The sequence below is a fragment of the Rhinopithecus bieti genome, unplaced genomic scaffold (assembly GCF_001698545.2).
Source record: "Rhinopithecus bieti isolate Rb0 unplaced genomic scaffold, ASM169854v2 scaffold_48776, whole genome shotgun sequence".
Lineage (NCBI taxonomy): Eukaryota > Metazoa > Chordata > Mammalia > Primates > Cercopithecidae > Rhinopithecus > Rhinopithecus bieti.
This window is the reverse complement of record NW_016819196.1, coordinates 371,130-383,929: the sequence shown is the minus strand read 5'-3', so window position 1 is coordinate 383,929 and position 12,800 is coordinate 371,130. Positions and strand designations below refer to the sequence as shown.

Here is a 12,800-nt window from a genome sequence, read left to right as displayed (position 1 = left end):
CTTGCTTCCTATCACATGTAACGGATAGCACTAGGGAAGATGTCATGTCACTCAGTGTCACTGGGAACAATTGTCACCAGTTTTACACAGCTTATACAAACTGAAGATACAGCCAGTCTTTCAGAAACATGTTTATTGCTGAACAGATGTACACTTGTAGAGCTAAGCTTCATCTGACCTTAATTTGATCACTTATTGCCCTTTAGTTACAGAAACTGGTTAAGGAAAGAAAGCAAAGTTGAATAACTCAGGTTCCCGTGGAAGGATCAGGAATAAAGTGTAAAAACAGGTAGTTAAACCGAGACCCAGGATTGGACAGCAGTCTCGTGTAGTGGAAAGGCGTTGGGTTTTGGAATCAGAGAGCCCTAGGCTAATATTTTGTTTCTCAGTTACAATATTGGGCAATTTACTGCTTAACCTCTGACGGTTGGTTTTCTGACAGAAAATGGAAGTAATAACCCCTTCCTTATTCAGTGATCACAATTAAAGTACCTAGAACATTGCCTGAGACATAAGGGTCCTCCCAAATGATTTCTTCCTCTCTTGTAGTTGTGGGTTTGTTACTTGGGCTTTTTCTAATCCAAATGATTTGCCTACACTATTATTATTGATCTATTATAAAATGTATATGAGAAGCAGACAATGAACAACAAAGGCCTGGGATAGCCAAATTGTCCCAGTCGATAGCTTAAAGCTTAGGAGAGCCTTGGAGCCCCTTAATAAGAACGCATTGGCATTTACTTAAAGTGTTTCTAACAAGCAAACTTATCTGGCTTCTAAACCTGCACTAGATTAGAAACAAGTAGATTATGGGTACTGTGGGAGGTTTAAAGGGGGTGTGGTGGGGGCTGGGTAGTAGGATGTTAGACTAGTGTCTCTTGTAAGAAAAAAACAGATAACAGCCCGGTGAGGATAACAGAGATAATCTACAAGACGCAAAAATAGTCAAAGCCTGACTAGCATGTCTGGGGCCATTGAGTGCAGGACCAGACCTGAAAGCATAGTAACGAATGTTCATCAATTAGCTTAAGTCATGTTTGGGAAAATCTTTTTAAGAGTGCAGTAATCTACATAATATACTTTAGATTGTCACTCAGGAAGATTAAGAAATGTTCTTAAAGGGGTTGAAGATTGTGCTATAGCTTACGGTTTATTTCATGAAAGATCCACAGTACCTGTTATGACCAAGATGTTTTCATTTGTTTTGCCATTCAGACAGCCATTCAGATTCTAAGCTGAAAGGATAGCCAGCAGTAAAGAAAGGCTGTCTCAGTGTGGTAGCACCCTATGCCACCCCCTTTCTTCAGAGTAGGTAATTTTTTTTGTCAGTCTACAGAAGTATCATAAAATTTCACTTGTGCTTTGACAGTAGCGTATGCTTTTCACTGTGCTTTGAGACAGAGTATGCTCGAGATTTCTAGGGTAAAGCAAGAGTGGATAGTTGGCCAGTCTCTCTGTTGAGGGTTTCTTGACTCTTGTAATGTCTGCCCAGTATTAGCATTGATAATACTTCTGCCCAGTATTAGCATTGTTAAGTTTTTTGATCTCGTTTCTTCTAACCTTATTTCAGGGTTACTTTTTAAACCATCTACACCATCAGATAATTATTGGTGACCTTGTAATGTGTAGCCTTGGCTGTTTTTAAAAATCGGATTTTTTTTTTTTTAGCAGTAGTACAAAAAAAAGTACTAGCCTTTTTGGTTTAAAAATGCATATTTGGAGGCTTATTGCTTGTCACTGATCAATTTTGATCATTTTTTTCAGGTTGGTGTAATTGTGATGTATTCAGTTAGGACATAATTCAATGTTGATTCTAGATTTACATCTCAAAGATAGCTCTCAGCTTCAGTTCAGCAATTTCGTGTAGGAAGAATGTAATTTTTCCAAGCCAGGTGGATTTAGACACTGCCTTTAGTTTGGTCAGATAGCCAGAAATATTAGGGCAATTCTGCGTCTTCTGTGCTTGCCTCACATTGTACAGTGTAAGTGGTTCTCCTTGGCTCTGTGGGTTCCTCTTATTTGTAACTGAGACACATTGATAGGACAGGTGCTTGATGTAGCTTTAGATTTGTACTCTTAAGAAAATAGAAATTCTAATGTGATTAATTCTTATCAAAGTTTGTAAATTTACTGTGTAATTGTCATTAATTATCCTAGGTAGCCCTGTCATTTTTCAAAATCTGGTTTTACATTGACCTCAAGGCTGTAGAGTAGTGGAAAGTGAGGATAGACTTTAGTTGCTTCTTTTTAGTACACGTGTCTACCTTAATGTAAAAATGTGCATTTCCTTGAATAATGTACAATGTCATACCTTCCCTCATTTTGTGGGAAAGGGGGATGTAGTTTTACATTTAATATATTCAGTAAGAATAATCTTGAGTGAACCACTGGTGTTCCATCTGTTCATTAGTTTGAGTCTCTTAAGTCAAAAAAGACTCTTGCTCTGAGGAAGTAGCATAGTAAATCTGTGATCTTATAGTTTGCCTATAATTAAAAGTAAACTACATTTTCATATGCTGCTTCAGCTACTTCCAGAAATTCTATAAAGACATAATGGTTAAGGTCTTGTAAATGTCAAGGAAATGTTCCATCCTCATTACATCTTTCATTTCAGAATGTGGAGTGGTGAGGCCGAAGGCAGTGGCTCACGCCTGTAATCCCAGCGCTTTGGGAGGCTGAGGCGGGCCGATCACTTTGAGGTCAGGAGTTTGAGACCAGCCTGGCCATCATGGTGAAACCTTGTCTCTACTAAAAATGCAAAAATTAGCTGGGTGTGGTGGCGGGTACCTGTAGTCCCAGCTGCTAGGGAGGGCGAGGTAGGAGACTTGATTGAACCGGGAGGCCGAGGTTGCAGTGAGCTGAGATCCTGTCACTGCACTCCAGCCTGGGAGACAGAGTGAGACTCCATCTCAAAAAAAAAAAAAGGCCGGGCGCGGTGGCTCACGCCTGTAATCCCAGCACTTTGGGAGGCCGAGACGGGCGGATCACAAGGTCAGGAGATCGAGACCATGGTGAAACCCCGTCTCTACTAAAAATACAAAAAATTAGCCGGGCGCAGTGGCGGGCGCCTGTAGTCCCAGCTACTCGGGAGGCTGAGGCAGGAGAATGGCGTGAACCCGGGAGGCGGAGCTTGCAGTGAGCCGAGATCGCGCCACTGCACTCCAGCCTGGGCGACAGAGCGAGACTCCGTCTCAAAAAAAAAAAAAAAGAAAAAAAAAGAAAACGTGGGGTGGTGAATCTTTTTTGCAGAGTCCCCTATATAAAATCCTCATAAATGATGCTGTGGAAGCTGGGCCCATGAGCCTTCTCCCTTGACTTGAATGAACTATTGAAACTTTTTTGTTGACTAGAGATACTTTATCTGTGACAGTGAATGCAAATTTTCCTTATTGAGATCAGCTTTTAAAATTCTCTCTCTCTTTTTTTTTTTGAGATGGAGTTTTGCTCATTGCCCAGGCTGGAGTGCAATGGTGCGATCTTGGCTCACTGCAACCTCCGCCTCCCAAGTTCAAGCAGTTCTCCTGCCTCGGCATCCCAAGTAGCTGGGATTACAGGCATGCGCCACCATTCCCTGCTAATTCTGTATTTTTAATAGAGACGGGGTTCCACCATGTTGGTGAGGCTGGTCTGGAACTCCTGACATCAGGTGATCCGCCCGCCTCGGCCTCCCAAAGTGTTGGTATTACAGGCGTGAGCCACTGCGCCCAGCCTAACATTCTTAATAGGCAGTTAGGTTGTAGTTCATTTTAGCTGATCAATTAAACATTTTTTTTTGTAAACGTTTTAGTTATCAGGAGGGTCCAGCTTTGGCCTGAGGTTGTGCATTGGCCGTTTCTGCTCTAAACCAGTAGTAGTCAGACTTAAAACATGCATACACCTGCGCACACAGCAGCAACTAGAAAGCCTTGAGAGAGAAATACGCAGGATTTCAAAATGTAAAGCTGATAAAAGGAGTAAAGCTGTTTTGTAGAAGGAAGAATAGGCAGTTGTTGAAGTCCTGCCTGATCAGTTTTCCTCTCATCCTCACCACTAGGAAGCCTTTGAAGCACCACTGAACAGTAGGTCTTGGAGAAATTTTTGCTGTAGACCTGCTCTATCTTAACAGGTAGCTGCCAGCCACATGTGACTATTTAGCACTTGAAATGTGGCTGCTGTGACTGAGAAACTGAACGTTAAATTTTACTTAATCTAAATTTAGATAGCCATATGTAGCTGATGGCTACTGTATTAGACAGCACAGATGCCCAAGGACATTTACATCATTGTATAAAGTTGTGTTGGGTGGCACTACTCTAGACTTTCCTTTAATTGAACTTTTACGGCCTGAGGACCCCACTCACGTGATTTGACGTGGTATTAGTTGCTGCTGCAGAAGAGGTCAGGATAGACTGGGAATTTGAAGAGCGATTGGAGTACTTGTACTTTATATTTGTGCTGATTTGAGTCTGGGCCTTTGTAGTGTTGTCATAGGTGATTTTTTTTTTTTTTTAAAATAATCTGGGAGTGATAAACCAATATGTAAGTTACATGTTTACAAGTTGATTATAGAGTTGTGGATTCCACAAAACTCATTATAGGTGATAGGAATATAACTCCTAGGTAAAACAAAACAAAACAAAACAAAACAAACAAAACGAATAGGTAGTCTCTTTACACAGCAGTCCCTATTTAATGTGAACTTTTGCTAAAATAATAATTTTCTTGAATTAAATTCAAGCTTGCATTAGGTGTGACAGTCCATAAAGTTGAACACATCAATGTTTTCTGTTTGCTTTTGTTTAAAAGAAATCACCCATCATTCTCCATGAGGGCCAACCTAGGTTTCCAGTTGGCAGTGTCTTTTACTAGCTTACGCTTTGGAAAGAACATAGTTATAGTGATAATTGAAAAATCTGTTTTTAAAAAATTGGCTTTTATGTATTTTAATTTTTTTGAGGTTTTCTGTTATCCCAGTTACTAATGAATTATTTATTTGATTAAAATTCTGCTGCTTTTTTCTCTGCCTTGTAGTATGTTTGAACATATATTGCTAAAAATTTGGGTCTCCATAGAGGATTGCTTCCAGGACCCTCCTGCAGGCACCAGAATCTGAGAATGCTGAAGTCCCTTATATAAAATGGTGTAGAATTTGTTTTATGCACGTTTTATTGTTATTCTTAAATTGTCTCTAGATTACTTAATATCTAATATAATGTAAATAGTTGTTATTCTGTATTGTTTTAGAAATGATGAGAAAAAGTCTGTGCATGTTCAGTACAGTCACAGTTTTTTCCTGAATATTTTTTATCCATGGTTGGTTTAATCCATGTATTTGGAACCCACAGATAAGGAGGATTGACTGTATAGTGATTTTATATTATTTCTAGTGGGACCTTAGATGTTGTAGATGAGGCAGCACCATCATATTTAAAGTATGTTATATTGAAATAATTAACTTTGGTTTTCTTTTGAAATAAAAATTCACATAGGTATTTGGGGAATATTTTGCATTTCCCTGCAGTTTGAAGATTTGAAATTTCTCTTCCCTCCATACCTTTTAAAAGTGCAATCTACATTTGCATTCTGCATTTACTCACTATCTGTCCTTGACTTCAACTTTGTGAAATTTTTTTTAACCTTTTTTTTTTTTTCACATTTCCCTTCCTACTGGCCTTCCAGATCAACTGCCAAGTTTAGCAGTCTCTTCTCAATGATCACACCTTCTTCAGTGTTGGCTGTTATTGTTTATACTGTCTTTATCTAAATTTCTTAAAATGAGACAGACACAAGTTAGGCCCATTCTTCCTACTGTAAATAGATGAAAATGTTGGATAAAATATAAAACAAGTTTTCTCTTATGTATATAGGTTATCTTAAAGGGGGAGGGAAAGTGCCCAGGTACTAGAAACTTAGAAAAATCAGTCAACTTTAAGGAAAGTCTGGCTGTGGGGCATTTACTAGAGATAAGATTCAGTAGCTGGGGCTGAGATTATAATACCATTCAATGAAAGGAGACAGAACTCTGGGAACTGTGTGCTTAAAAAAATTAAAAAATAAAAACTGTTCTCATTGAAACATCTGGGGCTTCTGGGAGAAAGAAGCCTCAGACCTCTCTGTGGAGGAACTGGAAAAACAGGCTTTCGATGGACTTAAATATCACAGCAAGGCAAGGCAGGGTCAGTGAAAACAGATCTACAGCTGCATGTGGAATAGTGAATTTTTATATACATAATGCATGACTGCAATCCAAAATTCAGGGATACGCAGTGAAGAGTCTCTTTATCGGTCTGTTCTTTGCCATACAGTTGCCAATCTCAAAGTTTTGGAATTACAGGTGTGAGCCACTGTGCCTGGCCAGATGTGTAAATATATCATCAGTCCTCTGTTGAACGTTTAGATGATTCCCAGTTTTGTGGTATTAAAAACAATGCTACAACAAATAACTTCGTTTATATAGTATTTTGCTCCTTTGCAGGTTTGTCTGTAAGATAGTTTGCTAGAAGTAGTTCAAAGAATATCTACATTTGTAATTTATTTTAGAGAATGTGCTTCATTCATTTTTTTCGAATAACACATGCACATGGTATAAAAGTCAAAGAGAACAAAATAGTAAATACTGAGAAAACTAAGTCTCCTTCACATCTCCTACCTCCCGGTGCCCAGTTGTGCTTTCCAGAAATGTAATCACTGTTACTAGCTTCTCGTTTATCCTTCTAGAGTTGCTCTGTCCAGTGTGATAGCCACTAGCCACACGTGGCTGTTGAACTCTTGGAATCGAGATGGACCACAAGCGTCAAATACACACTAATTTTCTAACAGTACAAAAACAGAATGTTGAATATTTCAGTGGTTTTTAATACCGATTGCAAATTGAAATAGTATTTTGGATATATTGGGTTAAATTAATAAAATTATTAAATTATGATTTCATCTTGTAATTCCTGTTGTGATGGCATCAGGAAATGGGATCTTTGAGAGATAATGAGCCCTCATGAATGGGATTAGTGCCTTCATGAAAGAGACCCTTGTTAGCATTCTGTCCTCCATGTGTAGATACCCGAAAAAAGCGGCAGTCTGCAACCCAGAAGAGGGCCCTTACTTGGAACCTAACCATGCTGGTACCCTGATCTCGGACTTGCAGCCTCCGGAACTGTGAGAAATAAATTTCTGTTGTTTATAAGCCACATAGTCTATAGTACTTTGTTATAGCAGCCTGAACTGACTAAAGCACACCTGTTTTCACTTTTTTAATGTGGCTGATAGAAAATTTAACAGTATATGGTTTGCATCCTGTTTCTGTTGAATAGTTCTGGTCTAAATAAATCCATGCATATATATGTACAAATATAAGAATTCTTGTTTAAAATTTCTTTTGCATTGTAATCTTTGGAATCAGAAATCTGCTGAGATATTGGTAAAGAGTGGTTAAAAACTGTTCTTTATGGCCCCATCAATCACCTTTATCCATTTATCATTATAGCTCTCATCAGTGAAGACATATTCTTCAGGACCTTCCTGGAGAGTGTGTTGGTGCGGGGAGGGAGGGGCGGGGGCGGTAAATACTTGGAGATATTAATGCCTTTGTTCTGGGTAACGTAAGTCTAGGTTGGAGTTTTTTTGTTTTGAAAAATTATGAAGTCCAGGATTACGAAGCCATTGCTCTCTTGACTTTATTTACAGTGTACTGTTGACAAAACCAAAGCCGTTTTGATTGTTTTCTGTATAACCTATTTTTTTGTTTTTTTTTTCCTCCTTGGAAACTTTAGGCCCTTTTTTTGTCCTTGGCATTCTGGTTTCGCTACCATGGGCCTTCATGTAGGTTTGTTTTCATTTATTTTACTGGGGTCTTGATGGGCCCTTTCCATCTGGAAACTCCCATCTTTCAGTTCAGGGGCTTTTTCTTAATTTATCTGACTCCCCTACTCTGCATCTCTGTATTTGGAATTGCTGTTGGGACATTGGATCTCTGGAACCAGCCTTCCAATTTTTTTCGCTTTTTCTGTACTGTTTCCTGTCTTTCTTTTCTCACTTCTGGAAGATTTCTTCTACTTTATCTTCTAGCACTTCTATTGATTTCCCCCCCCATTTCTGCTGTCATGAGCTATCAAGCTACGCAAGAGCTGTTCAGTTCTCTGAATGCTGCGTTTGAGAGCATGCTGCTCTTTCTTCAGGGTTGCTAAGTCTTGTTTCTCTGGCCATATTGATGTTTTAAAAATGTTTTCTTTCCCTGTATAGTCGTTTCTTGAAGCTGATTTTTTTCTGATTTTGTTTTTCCTCAGATAAAGTTATTCTTAAGAAGTGGGGATCTAAAAAGCTGATCAAAAACTGAACGTGTGGGTGAAACTTGTATCCTTTCAGTTTCACTGGAGAGGGATCTGAGCAGGCTGTTTGTTGGTAAACTCCCAATATTAGCATCTGTATGCCTTTCCTCCTGGGTTGGTCAGGTACCCTGGTGAAGTCTTTTGATCTGAATAACTGGGCGGAGGTCTGGCTGCTAGTATTTGGGAGCCAGAACCCAGTGGAGGAAGAGGTTTGGGAGTCGATGTTTAGCATAGTGTGCTTATGTTCATTAACACCCTCTTTTCTTTCTATTTATACCCAGGCCATCTCCTAGTCCAGGGATTGTTGTTTTCCCCTTTGCAGAAAGTAAACGTTGAGGCAGAGGATTAGTTAACCAGAGACAGTAGGGGCGCAAATCTAAGAACTGAATTCTTTTCTACAAAGCTCTAACAAGTACCACCTATTACTCCTTCCCCCGACTGGCCCTCAGTTCTTGCCGTGACTTGCTGTTGGTTCCTTAACTTTTTGAGGATTTCTGTGTTGATCGTTTGTGTTCAGCTTTCCCTACAGCTAGCCTAGAGTTAGTAGTTTCTGAACTGTTCAATTACTACTCACCCATTTTCCAGCCATTAAAAGTTTGCTTCTGTTTTCTCCTTACCTCTTCTCCCTATCATGAGGTTTCTGCTTTTTAAATATTCCCTTGGTCGGGTGTGGTGGCTCATGCCTGTAATCCTAGCACTTTGGGAGGCTAAGGCAAGAGGATCGCTTGAGTCCAGGAGTTAAAGCCTGGGCAACGTAGGGAGAACCCATCTCTTAAAAAAAAATTCTTTATTATGGTTTTTAATAGACTCTTTTCATCTGCAATGCAATGATAAGTTAAAGTTTTCCATTAAAAATTTTTTACCAATAACTCTCCAAAAGAATTGAAATAGAATAATGTGTAACTCCAAGTCAGTGGGGATGAGGGGTGCAAATGAAGAGAATTTGATCACTCCAGTATAAGGCAGGGAAGAATAAAAAAGCAAAGAAAAATGGATAGATATTAGAAAACACAAAATAAGATAAGAATTACAGGGATAAATCAAATCTGTAATCGTAGTAGAAAATTTTGCCGGGCGCGGTGGCTCAAGCCTGTAATCCCAGCACTTTGGGAGGCCGAGACGGGCGGATCACAAGGTCAGGAGATCGAGACCATCCTGGCGAACACAGTAAAACCCCGTCTCTACTAAAATACAAAAAACTAGCCGGGTGACGAGGCGGGCGCCTGTAGTCCCAGCTACTTGGGAGGCTGAGGCAGGAGAATGGCGGGAACCCGGGAGGCGGAGCTTGCAGTGAGCTGAGATCCGGCCACTGCACTCCAGCCTGGGCGACAGAGCAAGACTCCGCCTCAAAAAAAAAAAAAAAAAAAAAAAAATTTTAATGTACCTCTCAGTAATTTATGAAAAGGTAGATAGGTAGATTTAAAAAACTACAAGGTTATAAAGGATTAGAAGAGTACAATTAGCAAGCCCCCAACAATTACAGTTGATACATTCTGTAAGGAGAATCGCTTGAACCCATGAGGCAAAGGTTGCAGTGAGCTGAGATTGCACCACTGCACTCTAGACAGGGCGAGACTCCATCTCAACAACAACAACAAAAATAGTACCTTTGGTTTAGTGTATGTAACTAAGTTGAAAAGAGTGCCAAGATTGATAGAGGAGAAAAAAAATGGACAAATGTATTGGAAATGAAGAGGTGGTGTAACTGCAGACAAATTGAGATTTTAAAACTGCAAGAATACTGTGAACAGTTTTATTTCTTTAAATTTGGAAACAGGTAAAGTGGACAATTTCTAGCAAAATAAATTACATAGTTGGCTTAATAAGAATTAGAAACTTCACTAGATTATGATTTAAAAACTTAAAAGTCAGCCGAGCGCGGTGGCTCACTCCTGTAATCTCAGCACTTTGGGAGGCTGAGGTGGGCGGATCACGAGGTCAGGAGATCGAGACCATTCTGGCTAACACGATGAAACCTCGTTTCTACTAAAAATACAAAAAAAATCAGCCAGGCCTGGTGGCGGGCGCCTGTAGTCCTAGCTACTTGGGAGGCTGAGGCAGGACAATGGCGTGAACCTGGGAGGCGGAGCTTGCAGTGGGCCAAGATAGTGCCACTGCACTCCAGCCTGGGCGACAGAGCAAGACTCTGTCTCAAAAAAAAAAAAAGAAACATAAAGTCATGTTGGAAATATACCTATACCAGACTGGGCGTGGTGGCTACCACTTGGGGAGGCTGAGGTGGGTGGATCATTTGAAGTCAGCAGTTCGAGACCAGCCTGGCCAACATGGTGAAACCCCATCTCTATCAAAAATAACAAAAATTAGCCAAGCGTGGTTGCAGGCGCCTGTAATCCCAGCTAATCAGGTGACTGAGGCAGGAGAATCACTTGAACCCAGGAGGCAGAGGTTGCAGTGAGACAAGATTGTGCCACTGCACTCTAGCCTCGGCGACAGAGTGAGATTCTTTCTCAAAACAAAACAAAATAAATATACCTGTACCAATATAAAATTTTAAGTCCTCAAGGAAAACACCAGACTGCAAATGAAAACCCCATATGGACAAGTGCAACCAAACATGAGGAATTAACTCAAATCTTATACAAAATGTTACAGAAAAATTACTTTGCAGGGCTACTATAATCTTGATACCCCAACCGGATAGTGTGAGAAAGGGATATAGGCTGCATTCTCACCAATGAATGTGGCAATAAAAATTGTAGTTTGTAAAATGTTAGCATTTACTCAAAACAAAAATACCATGACTAATTAGGGTTTGTCTCAGGAATGTAGTGATGATTAAACATTAGAAAACTCGTAAATGAAATTCATCATGTTAACACATTAAAGGAGAAAAGTCATATAACTTTGGACAACGGGAAAGCATCTGATAACATTTAGTGTTTCTTCGTGACAAAAATTCTTAGAAAACGAATACAAGAGAACTTTCGAAAGAGTGTTAAAAAAACAGAGTACTGACAGCATAATTCCATCTATATGAATTTCTAGAACAGGTAAAATTAATACTCAGTGACAGAAGTCAGTAGTTGCCTGGGATGGGGAGGGTGGATAGACTGAAAAGGGACATAAGGGAGACATCTGAGATGCTGGAAATGTTGTCTTGTTTGGGATGGTGGTTACATGAGTATAAACATTTGTTAGAATTATTGATTTCATGCTCACTCATGGCTCACGACCCTCAGTTTAGAGAAATTGTAGAGTGCAGCGTGTGGTGAAATGTCTCATCTAGCTAAGTGTGTGTATATACTAGCTTGCAGTGTAAAATGTACTTTTCACTGTGGGACTTTTTTTGGTTAAAAAGTTTGAAAGCTTCTGCCCTAGAAGAGCTTTTACATAGTATAAAATGATATATGCCAGCGTATTCGTAGCAGGTTGTGAGAGAGGAAAATTGGAAACCTAACTAGTCATGCAGAGTGAATGGACAATGAACTGTGCTAGTCATAAAATGGAATGCCATGTGACAGCTAAAATGAATGAACTTAGGATTTAGGATTATATATGTATCAGCATGTACTGAACAGTATCAGACTTTCATATAAGTTTATAAAATGTACAGAACTGTATTGTATGGATACAATATGTAGCAAAACTGTTAAATGACCATGGGGGAACATCAGGATAGTGATTATCTCTGAGAAGCAAGGGGGAGGGAAATGGTATCAAAAAGGAATGCATGGGGAGCTTTAGCTGTATCCATATCTTGTCTTATTTCTTACATCTGATCAAGTACTGCAAAATGCTAAGATATGACAGCTAGATGGAAAGTACAGGAGTGTTCGGTATAATATTTTTGTATAGTTTCAGTCTCCATTTACAATAAAAACCAAGATACCTGGAGAAATAAGGAAATTTAACAAGATGTAAGGTTTTTTATGGAGAAAATTATGCAACTTATCAATAAATAAATAAATGGAAATATTCATTTGCATAGTAGGAGTACTTGATATCATAAATATGTTTTCCATAAACTAATATAAATTCATTGCACTTCCAGTCAAAATCCTGTAGGATTTTTGTAGAACATGCTAAACTTAAGGTAACCAGCAATACTACACATCTGAAAAGTAAGGAAGGAGGATCACCCTGGCAAATATCAAGACTAACTAGAAAGCAGTAGTAATTAATATTCTCTTACATTGATGTTAAGTGTGAACAAATAACAGAAAGTGTGCGATCAGTACTTTATTTAGTATGAATTTGCTATGCGGCAGAAGTGGCATTATGACTTAGTGAAAGGTAAACTTGAATACACAGGCTGTCCTTATGAGAGATGGTTAGATCACTGTCTCACCTCTTAAAACCAAATTTCTGATCTTTCTTTTAGAAACTTTATTTGAAAAGTAAAACTGAAGTGTCCATAAGAATATCTAGAGGGGATTCTCTGTATTACATTGGGGTATTTATTTGTGCCTCACATTCCTCATTTGTAAATAATAGTACCTACCCCAGTTGGTTCTTAGAGTTTGGAATTCTTGCTTACTG

At 39.1% G+C, this 12,800-nt stretch overlaps 1 protein-coding gene across 5 annotated transcripts in view; it reads left to right on the top strand.

Moving 5' to 3' along the window:
• The window catches only part of SMAD2 (SMAD family member 2), a 95,579-nt gene that overhangs the window by 3,505 nt on the left and 79,274 nt on the right, over window positions 1–12,800 (top strand). The window contains exon 3 of one of the 5 annotated variants that reach the window (XM_017858742.1): window positions 7,033–7,131. The exons of the other annotated variants lie outside the window; for them this stretch is intronic. The gene's annotated coding sequence lies outside the window, so the exon portion shown is untranslated. The remainder of the gene's footprint in view (window positions 1–7,032; window positions 7,132–12,800) is intronic. 5 annotated transcript variants of the gene reach the window in all.